Source organism: Anser brachyrhynchus, assembly GCF_964034855.1.
Source record: "Anser brachyrhynchus genome assembly, chromosome: 2".
NCBI lineage: Eukaryota > Metazoa > Chordata > Aves > Anseriformes > Anatidae > Anser > Anser brachyrhynchus.
In genome coordinates, this window is record NC_137695.1 from 28,735,166 (window position 1) to 28,746,051 (window position 10,886).

Consider the following 10,886-nt stretch of genomic DNA (forward strand, 5'->3'; position numbering starts at 1 on the left):
ATTTTGTGCCATAATGAAATAAACTAGTATATAACATCTATATGTGTGTGCATGTCTAAATGCATTGCACATATATATATGCATATATATAGACATGCGTATATATTTAGACATATATATTTCATACACATGTACCTGAATATCTGCAGAGTTCCTGCTGAGCAAGTGGCATTCCTACACTGAATTGTGAAAGCTGTTAATTCCATCCCTTGGTGGTCAATGAGGTTTTTGCCTCTCTAGTACAAGAATAGATGGATTGGGCAGAAATACTGGTTACAAGTATTTTCATATGGGAACATCATCTCTATCATCCTTTTTTTGTTTCTGATCAGGTCTGGGCATGATGAAATGCTCTTAAATATTACAGAATATTGCAGATAAAAAATAGCTTTTTGTTTTCATAGTTTTACTTTATTCTAGATACAAAAAAAAAAAAAAGGTTATGAAGTCATGACATGATCACCCATTAAAGTACTTATAAATCTCAGCGTGAATCTTTATCAGGCATTGCTCTAGAAAAGTGTGATTTCATTTGTCTTTGAGAAGTGTAACATAAAGAGAAGTGATCTCTCATCACAGTTTTCAGATCTTGACCAGGGCGCTCCTGGCAAGAAATTGAGAACTTTTGTTTTTGATCCAACCTTGATCTCCCTCACTGTCATTTATTTCTCAAAGCCTAGAAACAACAATTGTACTATGGTAGATAGATGGCTGACCCTTCTTCTGCACCTTTGCACCTACTCTTGTAAGCCTCACACTGCCTTACAGCTAGTAGTTGCAGCACAACACTTATTCTGGGTAGGTACTTTGCTAAATCTCATGGAATATCAGGGTGTTTGCTTTTAGGTCAAAGCTTTTCTCCAATGTTTAAACTGTGGTACTTTGTAAAGTGGTAATTTGGTATTCACATAACATAATAACATCTGTTGCAAACACAGCTGAACTTACGGGTTCAGCAACAGTTGTATAACATAAGAAGTCCGGTTTCTTAAAGATATTGTCTATTCATTGTCCATCTGTGAGCCCTTTCCTCTCCATCAACTTCTGAGCATAATAACCAATTTCAATCAAATTGAAAATGGGAAAGAAATGACAAAGTTAATTAAATTCTCTTAAAATTCTCTCAGCTGGGTTGAAGCAAAAATGAAAACTTCTCTCACTACTGATATAAAGGCAGACTAATTCCTGTGTTACATATTCACCTTGGCAACTATGAGCTGGTCAGTAGCTCAATAATTCTCAGAATACATGACTTCTATATAGCCATTAAAAATAAAGGGGAAGAAGAAGGCTAAGTGAGGAAGGCTCAAATCTATAGAAAGGCAGGCTACTTCAGTGACTGCAGTGTTTCGCTATTGCTTGTGAACTTTTTACTGAAGTTATTTACTTGTCACTTACGTTTTTCATAGGATCGTCAAGTTTCACCCAAATAACTGTCAGATATGCAAATGTATGCCTTCCGGGTGAGGTTTCAATTCCAGGGCAAGTTTTCTACATGCATAAGGAAGTTGAAGCTAAGCCTGTAGATGAAACGTTACAGACTGAAGCAATTTTTTTAACAGTAGAAGTAAGACACATAAGGGAATATGAAAGGCACACTGACTTCAACTCTTTTCCAAACCTTGTAACAATGACTTGGTTCAAACTGATACAGAGAGATTTTTTGTACCTATTGGCTCTCAATTTTTGACTTAAAAATGCAATTGGGAAAGGTATTCTTATCTACTTCTGCTTTGCTATCACCAACAAAATTATATTTGTCAGAAGTCACTTCTTAACAGAGGAAAAGAACAAATATTTTCTTAAGAGTTCATTTTATTTAATTCTCTTTATTTCAGAAATACTACTTAGTAGTAGACAAATGAAAAGCAATTGTGATAACAGAAGCTAAAGACAAAGAAAATTACTGCATAAATGTAAGTGGATTTGAATTTGAAAGAACTCTTTACTCTTACTTTAAATCTGAAAATGTTCTACCTTGAAGGTTTTATTTTGCAATGAAATATACAGCCAGATTATAGAGAGGCAAAGAATATTTAATGGGAACTTAGGGATGCGTGGAAAAATAACAATTGAGTAGTGCTCTGTTTTGCCATACTTCATGGAGCCAGTAGTGCTGAAAGGAATTGACAAGACTGTGACTCAGCCGAATCGTAATAGACTAGACAGTCACTCCTCACTCCAGACTCTTATTTATTTTTAATCTAAGCTGATGCAACTTTAGGGTTGTGACACAAACTGACAAAAGAATAGACTTTAAAAGTTACAGTTAGAATCTGTTCCTTATCCTTTTACTCTCAGAGCTTAGTGCTGCTCTCTGACCTCCAAGCACGATTTACAATATAGTTGGTAAAATAAGTGAGTTTGTCCATAAATGGAGTGTCAAAACATTGTTCTGTTTCTTAGAGGGATGTGAGCGCTCATTCTGCTGTCCATTTTAGTTCATGGGCTGAGTTATCTTGTAGGTAATATTTTTACCTAAGTTTGTATAGGGCATGCTTTATACCACTTATTTTTTGAATAGCATACATTCTTGCAAAGACAGATACAAAGCTGACACTAACCAAAGACAGTGAGGGCCAAAAGTGATGATATACAAGGCAAGATCATACTATAAATAGCTCTCAGCAGCTCTGGATTAAGTTCTTTTCGTAGTATATTCCCCTTCTTTTCCAGTCTTTTCAGAGTCAATACCACAAGATTTGTAGTAAGAAAAAGCACAAATCGAAAGCAGATGTTTCCTTTAGGCTTTGCAAAAAAAATAGGTCTAAGGTATGGCAATCCAGTAACATACATATTCTGTAGAGTTCTTTATTACCTGCAGTATTGGCAGTCTTTCTACCATTAGGGTATGTATGGAATATGTAGTAGTAAGAAGGTGCCAGGAAACAATGTATGGAAATATAATGGCAAAAATATCTGCATTTGAACAAGAGCTGTGTGTGAGCAGAGCTGACTGGTTAAGATTGTTTTCTAGGTTATTCAAGGTTATTTATTCGAGGTTAAATGACCTGGTCTCCTGTCTTTAATAACTGAACAGAAAACAGTAGCTCCAGTAAATGCCAACTTTTTGACTAACGTAATTTCATTACTTCTGTCAAAACCTCATAAACTCAAGCATCTAAGACACTGAGTTGAAGTCCCACCCACCCCAGGAAAATTCTATGTACAATGGATTAAAGAGAGGAAGAAAAGCAGAGACATCTCTTTTGGAAGCTCACCTTCTAAATGAAGAGTGATGTACAGAGAGCATCTATTGCTATCATCTACAAACAGAAATTGAATTGAATTTTTCTTTTAACCAGTGCTGGTAATGCTTTTGCTGAGTGCAGTTAAAGCTTAATTCACCATGCCCAGAGCTTATAGGCTTTCTTTCTGTCCTCCTAGTGTATGACATTCTAAACAAGGAGGGACACCAAAGTCTTCTTTGGATCCTGCAAGATGCTGAGAAGCTGAAGAGCTGAAATACAGCATTTTTTTTTACTTATTTCTCCCTTTCATGAGCTGAACCCAACTGTTTAAATGTGATTTTTTTTATTATTTTTTTTTTTTTCCCAGAAACAGATTAGCTACAGGGCAAACTTCTCCTTCAACATCTGTTCAGCCTATTACTCACATATTCAGATTTTCCTGCTCACTCAGCATGTTATAGCTCATTACAGTGCATTAAATATTTTTCTGGAGAGAGCAGAGGGATTTCAACTGTGCTAGGTCCAACTACAGAGGATCCCAAATGTGAAAATTTTAGTTTTCGCCACCATGACTTCAGATACCGTTTCTCTTATGTGCAGCTATGCACTCCAGCTTCCTTACCAACATAAAACAGCAAATAAGAAGGTCCATTATTTCATGCCATAGAACAAGTGGTTCAAGATCTATTGAATGATGAAAACCCCATGCAAAACATCATCACTCTGATGAGATAAACAGTCAAACCGGCAGAATCATTTTTAGTCTTTTCTAGAGCAGTGTGAAAACATCAAATTATTTTCATATATTATTTTCAGTTCGGTTTCATTAAAAAACAATCTTTGTTTCTGTCTAGTTCTTTCTTGCCTTCTATTCTGGTTCAACTTATTTATTCAACTTATTATTCAATTTATTGATCAGCTTTGACCAAATTAAAAAAAAAAAAATTAAAAGGTAAGTTCTTACAAGTAGCATGAAAAACACAAGTTGCCAAAAATTAATTTTTATTTTTATTTTTATTTTTTTTGTAGAAAGAGCAGGTAGAACTTTGCTTATGAATATTTGTAGGTTTTTAAATCCTCCTGGAAAAAGCTATCTGGCCAAGTATCATAGGCAGAGAACCCACCTAGCTAATGCACTTCACCCATTATAAGCCACAGTATTTCTTTCGTTTACATTGAAGCCAGGTGCTACAGAGAAGGTGTTACCAAGGAATACTATATGGAAAACAGACCTGAAAATTGAGGGGTTTTGTGCTTATTATTTCCCTTACTCATAGACAGAATTCAATCTCCCGCCTAATTCTAGTATAGATCTGGATTGAAGACTGGCTGGTCACAGACGTAGCTGAAATGCAAGTATTTTAAACTATACTAGGTATAGACTTCCCAAGAAGAATGCAGGTAATTATATGGCAATCTGCAGTGTTTCTATTGATTATTATTCTAACTACAGAGAATCATAACACTAGTCACGCAATATTTTTGAAATTGAGTTACTTTTATTTTGACTTACTACTTAACTACTTACTACTTACTATTGAAATACTTAAGAATGTTATCTTTTTGTTTGCTTGTTTTGTTTTGCTTTGCTGTGCTTTTTTTCTTTTTTTCTTGTTTTTCTTTTTTTTAATTCTAAAAACTCATATGTTAGAAACCACATTGTGTTTTATCTGGTAAGAGTTGCAATATACTGTATAGTACAAAGACAAAGTGATCATGTACAATCTATATTGTAAGTCTGAAGCATAACCTTGACCTTAACACTGCAGTATAATCAGCAGTTTAATTCAGTATTTACTGGAACTGTTGTTAGGAAAGAAATGTTACCTTTTCAAAGCTCTTAGAATTTTATGATAGTCTGTCTACATTGCAACCCTTCTTTTCCAATGTTTTTGGCCTTTTTTTTTTTTTATTGTCTAAAATCATATGTTTTAGTCTTTACCACGTGCCCATCTTTACTACTTAATTTAAAATGGAGGAGGATCTCTGAAGTAAGACCGCCTTTCTATTTTGCCAAGATTTCTACAACTGATTATGCATGTATGAATTTTGCTTAAGGAAATATATTATTTGGAAAAAAAAATAATCTATGATATGTGAAACCCTTAAATAGAATATCCTGGGGAAAAAAAAAATCATAAAAATCATAGGGATCCAGTGTGAAACCTATTGGCATGTGTAAGTGTGCAGTTACGTGAGTCACTGAGTGGCAAGCACTCCTGTCCCCCATTACCTTCACAAGGAATCCTAAGTATCTAAATGCATTGCAGGAGGTGCATAAACTTGACATATATAAATAAGTCAAATGACAGAGCTTATCATCTATAATTCTTTTTATATAACCTGGAAGTATAAACCTTACAGAATACTGTCTGAAAATTAAAATATAGTTTTTCTGTGGTTTTCAGGTGATAAATTTGTAATTTTATTAGATATAGGGGAAAAAAAAAGCGCACCTACTTTGGAAGTCTTTCTTTTGCATATAAGACAGTAAGCTTGCACAGATATGCTGGTATCTACCTATAGTGAATTTATTTATCTAATATCATGAGTGACATAGTGTAAAACGGGGATTGGGGTTGGGGGGGGGGAGGGAGACAGAAGAATACTTTGAATAGCAGAAAAGCTGAAATTCATTAATGTTTTCTTAACAGTTCACTCAATTTCTTAACTAAGATGCAGGCTGAAGCAATAAGGTTAAAAGGCATAAAAATCACACAGGCCAAGAATACTAGCTATGGTCAAATGATTTACTCATCAGAATTACACTACATATGCAAAGCTTTTGGCCATTGTGTTCCCAGCTGGCAGCTACCACTAACATCTGGGCCATTAACATCAGAATTAGCAATCTAGAGAATTGTTTCTTCTATCACTTCCAGCTAATACTGGACTCCAATTAGCGCTCTTCCAGGCCCACCTGCAAAAAATGTCTAACAGCTTCAAATATCCAAATGTTACAGCCTGTGGAAGGTTACATGAATTAAAAATAAGATAAAACTACTTCGAATAATATGGGTGTAAGGATTATTCCCTCTACTAACTCTTTTAACAAGTGACTGTGCTGACCATTTCCTTAGAAACAGAGCTAAAATAATTTTATAAAATGGAAGTTCCCTGAGTGCAGGTCTGCAAATAAAATCAGAAGTTCTTAAAGGTAAACAACAAAATACAACAGTTACTTCTTTGTAAGATGATTTACCTCTTCAAGAATCACTTCTACTGTGACACCTAACACTTACACAACAAAAACAGAAGTCAGGGAGAAGTGATTTATTTATTTGCAGTTTTGCTTTCATTTAGCTAACATCAACATAAAAATCTTAAAACTTGCAGGTGATTTAGAGCCAAGAAGATCCACTTGGCCTACAAAAATGAACATGCTATTGTTACTTTCCCTTGCTATGTTTTTAAGCTTATTACATCCTTCCTATGTTTAGTTATAACCTAAAAGTGAAATACCGAAACAGCAGTTTTGAATTATACAACATCACAGGGGCTAGTTCCTTCATTTCTCTCAAAAAATAAAGTAATTGAAATAAAAATGTGATACCACATGCTTGGTATTAGCACCAACCGATCAGTTGCACCAGCGGTCTGCCTTTCTATGCATACATTTGCTCAGATAGTGTAGCTGTCCATGTATATAACATATACATAACATGCCTTTCCTTCTGAAAATAACAAGATACTTACACTTTGAACTTGAGTCTTGTGTAAAGCAGAACATCATGCTGAGGATTTGAATTCCTATAATTTGATTTGAGAATAGTACATTCATTTCTTTTGCACGTGTACAGAAGAGAGAACACTGAAGTCAATTATGGTCAGATGTGTAGGAATTTGTTTTGACTGTTGAGTTAAACTGTGTGATGATTCCAATGTGCATGAAAGACACGTACACTACTATGTCACCAGATGTGAAATAAATAAATAAATAAATTACGTGGCAAAGATGAGAACTGATATGTAGAAAAAATGAGTACAGTTCTCAGCTTTGTGGAGTCCTGATTTGAATATTATGCCATCTGCTAAACAATGAGATAAGGAAACTCCACTTCTGACTGTTCAGTAAATCAAATAATTAACTAATAATGAAAGCTTCCTCAGCTATCAGCAAACAGGGAGAAATTTTCCTTTGCTAAAACCTCTCTACATACCTTTTCAGGGAAAACAATTTTGTTCAGCCTGTCAATCAAAACATTTATGACTCTAAACATATAAGTAAACTTAAATGACCTTAAGATTATTTATTTTTACAAATTCTGATATTTGAGGTAATTTTTGTTATTTTGTTGATGTCTGAAATGTATTATTATAAACAACAACACAACACTAAAAAGACAAATCTCTAGTGGAGATAAATAAATGGAGCTTTACCAAATCCTTTGTTATTACACTGATTTACCAGCTGTTAATCTGGCTTTTTATTCTGGCTTTACTGGCTTGCCAGTAAAAAAGCAGGGCAAAAGAATTTGTAGGAGAAGGTCAAGTACTTTAATGACTGGTTTCTCACTAGCTTGCTTCACTACTTTGGCACACAGATTCCCAAGGGGAAACAGGGCCATATCTCCAAAAATTATTTTGAAGGCAGACAATGCACTATCTCTTAACACTAATTCACTGGTGCTATAATCAGTCAAATTATTGCATGAATTGTATTAATGCTAATTACAATGGAGAAGGACAATCTTGTGCCAATGATATAAGACTGTGAGCATACAGAGAGATTCCAGTACTTTTTTCCATCTTCTCCACTGATTTTCTGCATACCCTTGGGCAAGTCACATGAACTGTTTGCCATACATTAGGTTCGGTAAACTTACTTACCATACTCTTTGTCCCTCACATTGCTGCTTCAAAAGAGCAATGTTAAACCAGTTCACTGGCAGCACTTGGAAAACAGTCATGTAAAGATACCCCAGAAACAATTAGGATTGAACAGCTTTATAGGAATGGTGTACCTATACAGTTAATCCATCCCTAAAAAGTTCCTGAATTATGATATTTTCTTTCTCTAGAAAGATAAAAAGTGTATTACCTGAGCTTAGAAATATTAGGAGGAAAAAAAAATAGAAGAGAAAGGGCAAGGCAGATGAAAGTGTTCTATGTTTGTACAATTGATAGGTAGATATCTGTCATGCAACAAAGCATGTCACTTTGCCATTTCTTTGCACTAACCATTTACTTTCTACAGTTTTTACAACCTGATTATGTCTTACTTCTGTATAATTACCAGGATATAAAATTGGAGGCTCACTGAGTTCTTTCCCATTCAGTCACATCCAAGTAAGAGACATAATTTTAACCTTTGTATTAAACCTCTACTTGGTTTTCTTAATCAGTTTTTTTCCCTTTTGTTTTAAGTGGAAGGAAAGATGGGTGAAAGCCCTGCACTATAGCAATAATTAACTTTTAGTAGCCTTTGTTGTTGAATTCTCTAGTAGCTAAGGAGATTGCTTGTGTTGCTATAGAATATCAATTAGAATTTTTTGACTGTAGAGAGTGCATAGCAATAAAATATGTCTTTTCTACAGGACCCTACGTCTGTCACATATGGTGGAACATCTTCATTACATGATGCTTGGTAAGCAAGAGAATTACTATTGTCCCCTGAAAATGAAGTACAAATCTCAATACCTGAAAATGTCAGACAGCTGGTAATCTAAGCTGCTGGCTTCAGATATCTTGACTATTCTGTAATCCTTCCCTTTTCATTAAATATTGAATGGCTTTTATAGGCTAATAAGAATTAGAAGAAAGAAATGGCCAAAAATTTCCAAATATCTCTCAATGTATGTCAAAATACAGTGAAACTCAAGTTGCTTCATTTCATTATGTAAAAAGGACATGCTTCTTTTTAATATTACAAATAATATTTCACACTGAAGGGAAATGTCACAAGCATTCTGAGGAAAAAAAATAAAAGTGTTAAAGAATCTGCTTTTCATTATGATTTTTTCTCTCCTGAATCCCATAGCTTTGCACTTTATGAAACATAAGGTTATTTAAATCCTTAAAAAATTAAATGATGCCATCCTTGCAAATATGATAGTTGGTTTTGCAAATCACAAAGGAAATATTATTTTTCCATGCTGAACACAAATTTCACATTACAGTATTGCAGTATAATTGTACTTATTTGAAATATATTTAATCTTCCCCTAGCAGATTTGTTGGATGCAGTAAAACAGTTCTATTCTTATTTTCCTAGAAATGAAAAAACTTTCCAAATGTTCTCCATATCAAAATGTTTCAGCATAACAAGAAAACATTTGAAAGATATAAAAACATAAACATAATTAACAAGAAGTAATAAGCTTTAATAATTATGATGAAAACAACCTTCAAGATATAATTGAAGAGGTGTAAAAATGTCAAGATTTATCATAGCTGCTGCATCAGGCAACAAAGAAAGGAACATTACTTATTTGTATCTTTCCAAAATTTGTCTCTTTTTGATGGACTGTTTCTGTAAGCGGCTTCCATTTCAAAACAAATGTGTTTCAAAAACATGAGGGAGACACACCCTAACTCTTTTTCTTAATCATAAAAAATAAAACTCAACTTTTTCAATGTTTAAAATTTGTGTTTCTGAAGGACATAATAAAAAACCTTTCAGATTCTTGAAACTGAAACTTAAGAGGGAATATTATGTAAATAATAGGGCATCATCTAATAAGTATTTGAAATCTTAGACTAAAACAAAATGGCGTGCATATGAAAAATATCTGAGCTCACTGTGGTAAAAAATATTCAGTTATTCTACTGTGGTGTGAGTCCTTTGTTGAACTATCACTCTTTTAAATTGATTCATTGCCCAATGTAATAAAATAATAACCTCAGATAACCACTGCTAGTCTTGGAGAAAAACATTTGAAAAAGGAAGAGTGACAAAAGCTTTCTCTTTTGACTTAAAAAGATTAAATCTCATGTACTTCACAACTGCATATGAAATGCTGAATTCTCTGGTTTTATACGTGTCAAACTTTGTTGTGGTCTCTGATGGGTCTGGTCAAAATATGATCAGATTCCGATGAGTATTCCACATTGAATTGATTCCTATATTTCAGTTTAAGTATTCTGAATATATTTCGTACCTTTTAATTTCTTATATACTATATGACAAGGAGAGCACATCTCAGATATAGACTTTCTAGGACAATAGATTTCACCAGCTTAGCACCCTTAGGATCATGAAAATTTGTTAAAGAATTTCTATGCATCTCTTACAAATTACCAAAACTGCTCAGACTGCAGCTGTCCATTAGGATGTTGGTATGAGGAAAATAGACTCACACTATTTTTCTATCTGTTTTCATAACAGTTTTGTTTCAGAAGACATTTGAACAGAATATCCTGATGTGTTATTATACTATAACACTATTACTATCATACTATTATGTCTTTTATCTTTTTTTTTTTTTCTGGTGTATTTTGTGAAAGGAACTTAAATCATCCACAGTATAATGGCCTAGTAATGACATTGAAGTTTACATTTATCCAATAGAGATGGACAAACATGAGAAAGCTTCTTCTGTTGACCAAAAAAAAAGTGAAAAAGTTAGTCAAAACCTTAACAAAATAGAACACCACTAAATACAGTAATATAATTTTTAATATGAAGATTTTATTAAAACTAAAAAAAACAATAATAATCTTTTTTGTCTCTCATGTAGATTTTCCTTCTTGGCT

The 10,886-nt window shown here is 33.7% G+C and overlaps 1 long non-coding RNA gene across 1 annotated transcript; it reads left to right on the forward strand.

The window, feature by feature from the left end:
• Window positions 1-3,287: 3,287 nt before the first annotated feature.
• Window positions 3,288-10,886, forward strand: LOC308191366. The gene is made up of 3 exons (XR_013947918.1): window positions 3,288-4,592; window positions 8,729-8,778; window positions 10,871-10,886. It is a non-coding gene; the product is annotated as an uncharacterized lncRNA (long non-coding RNA).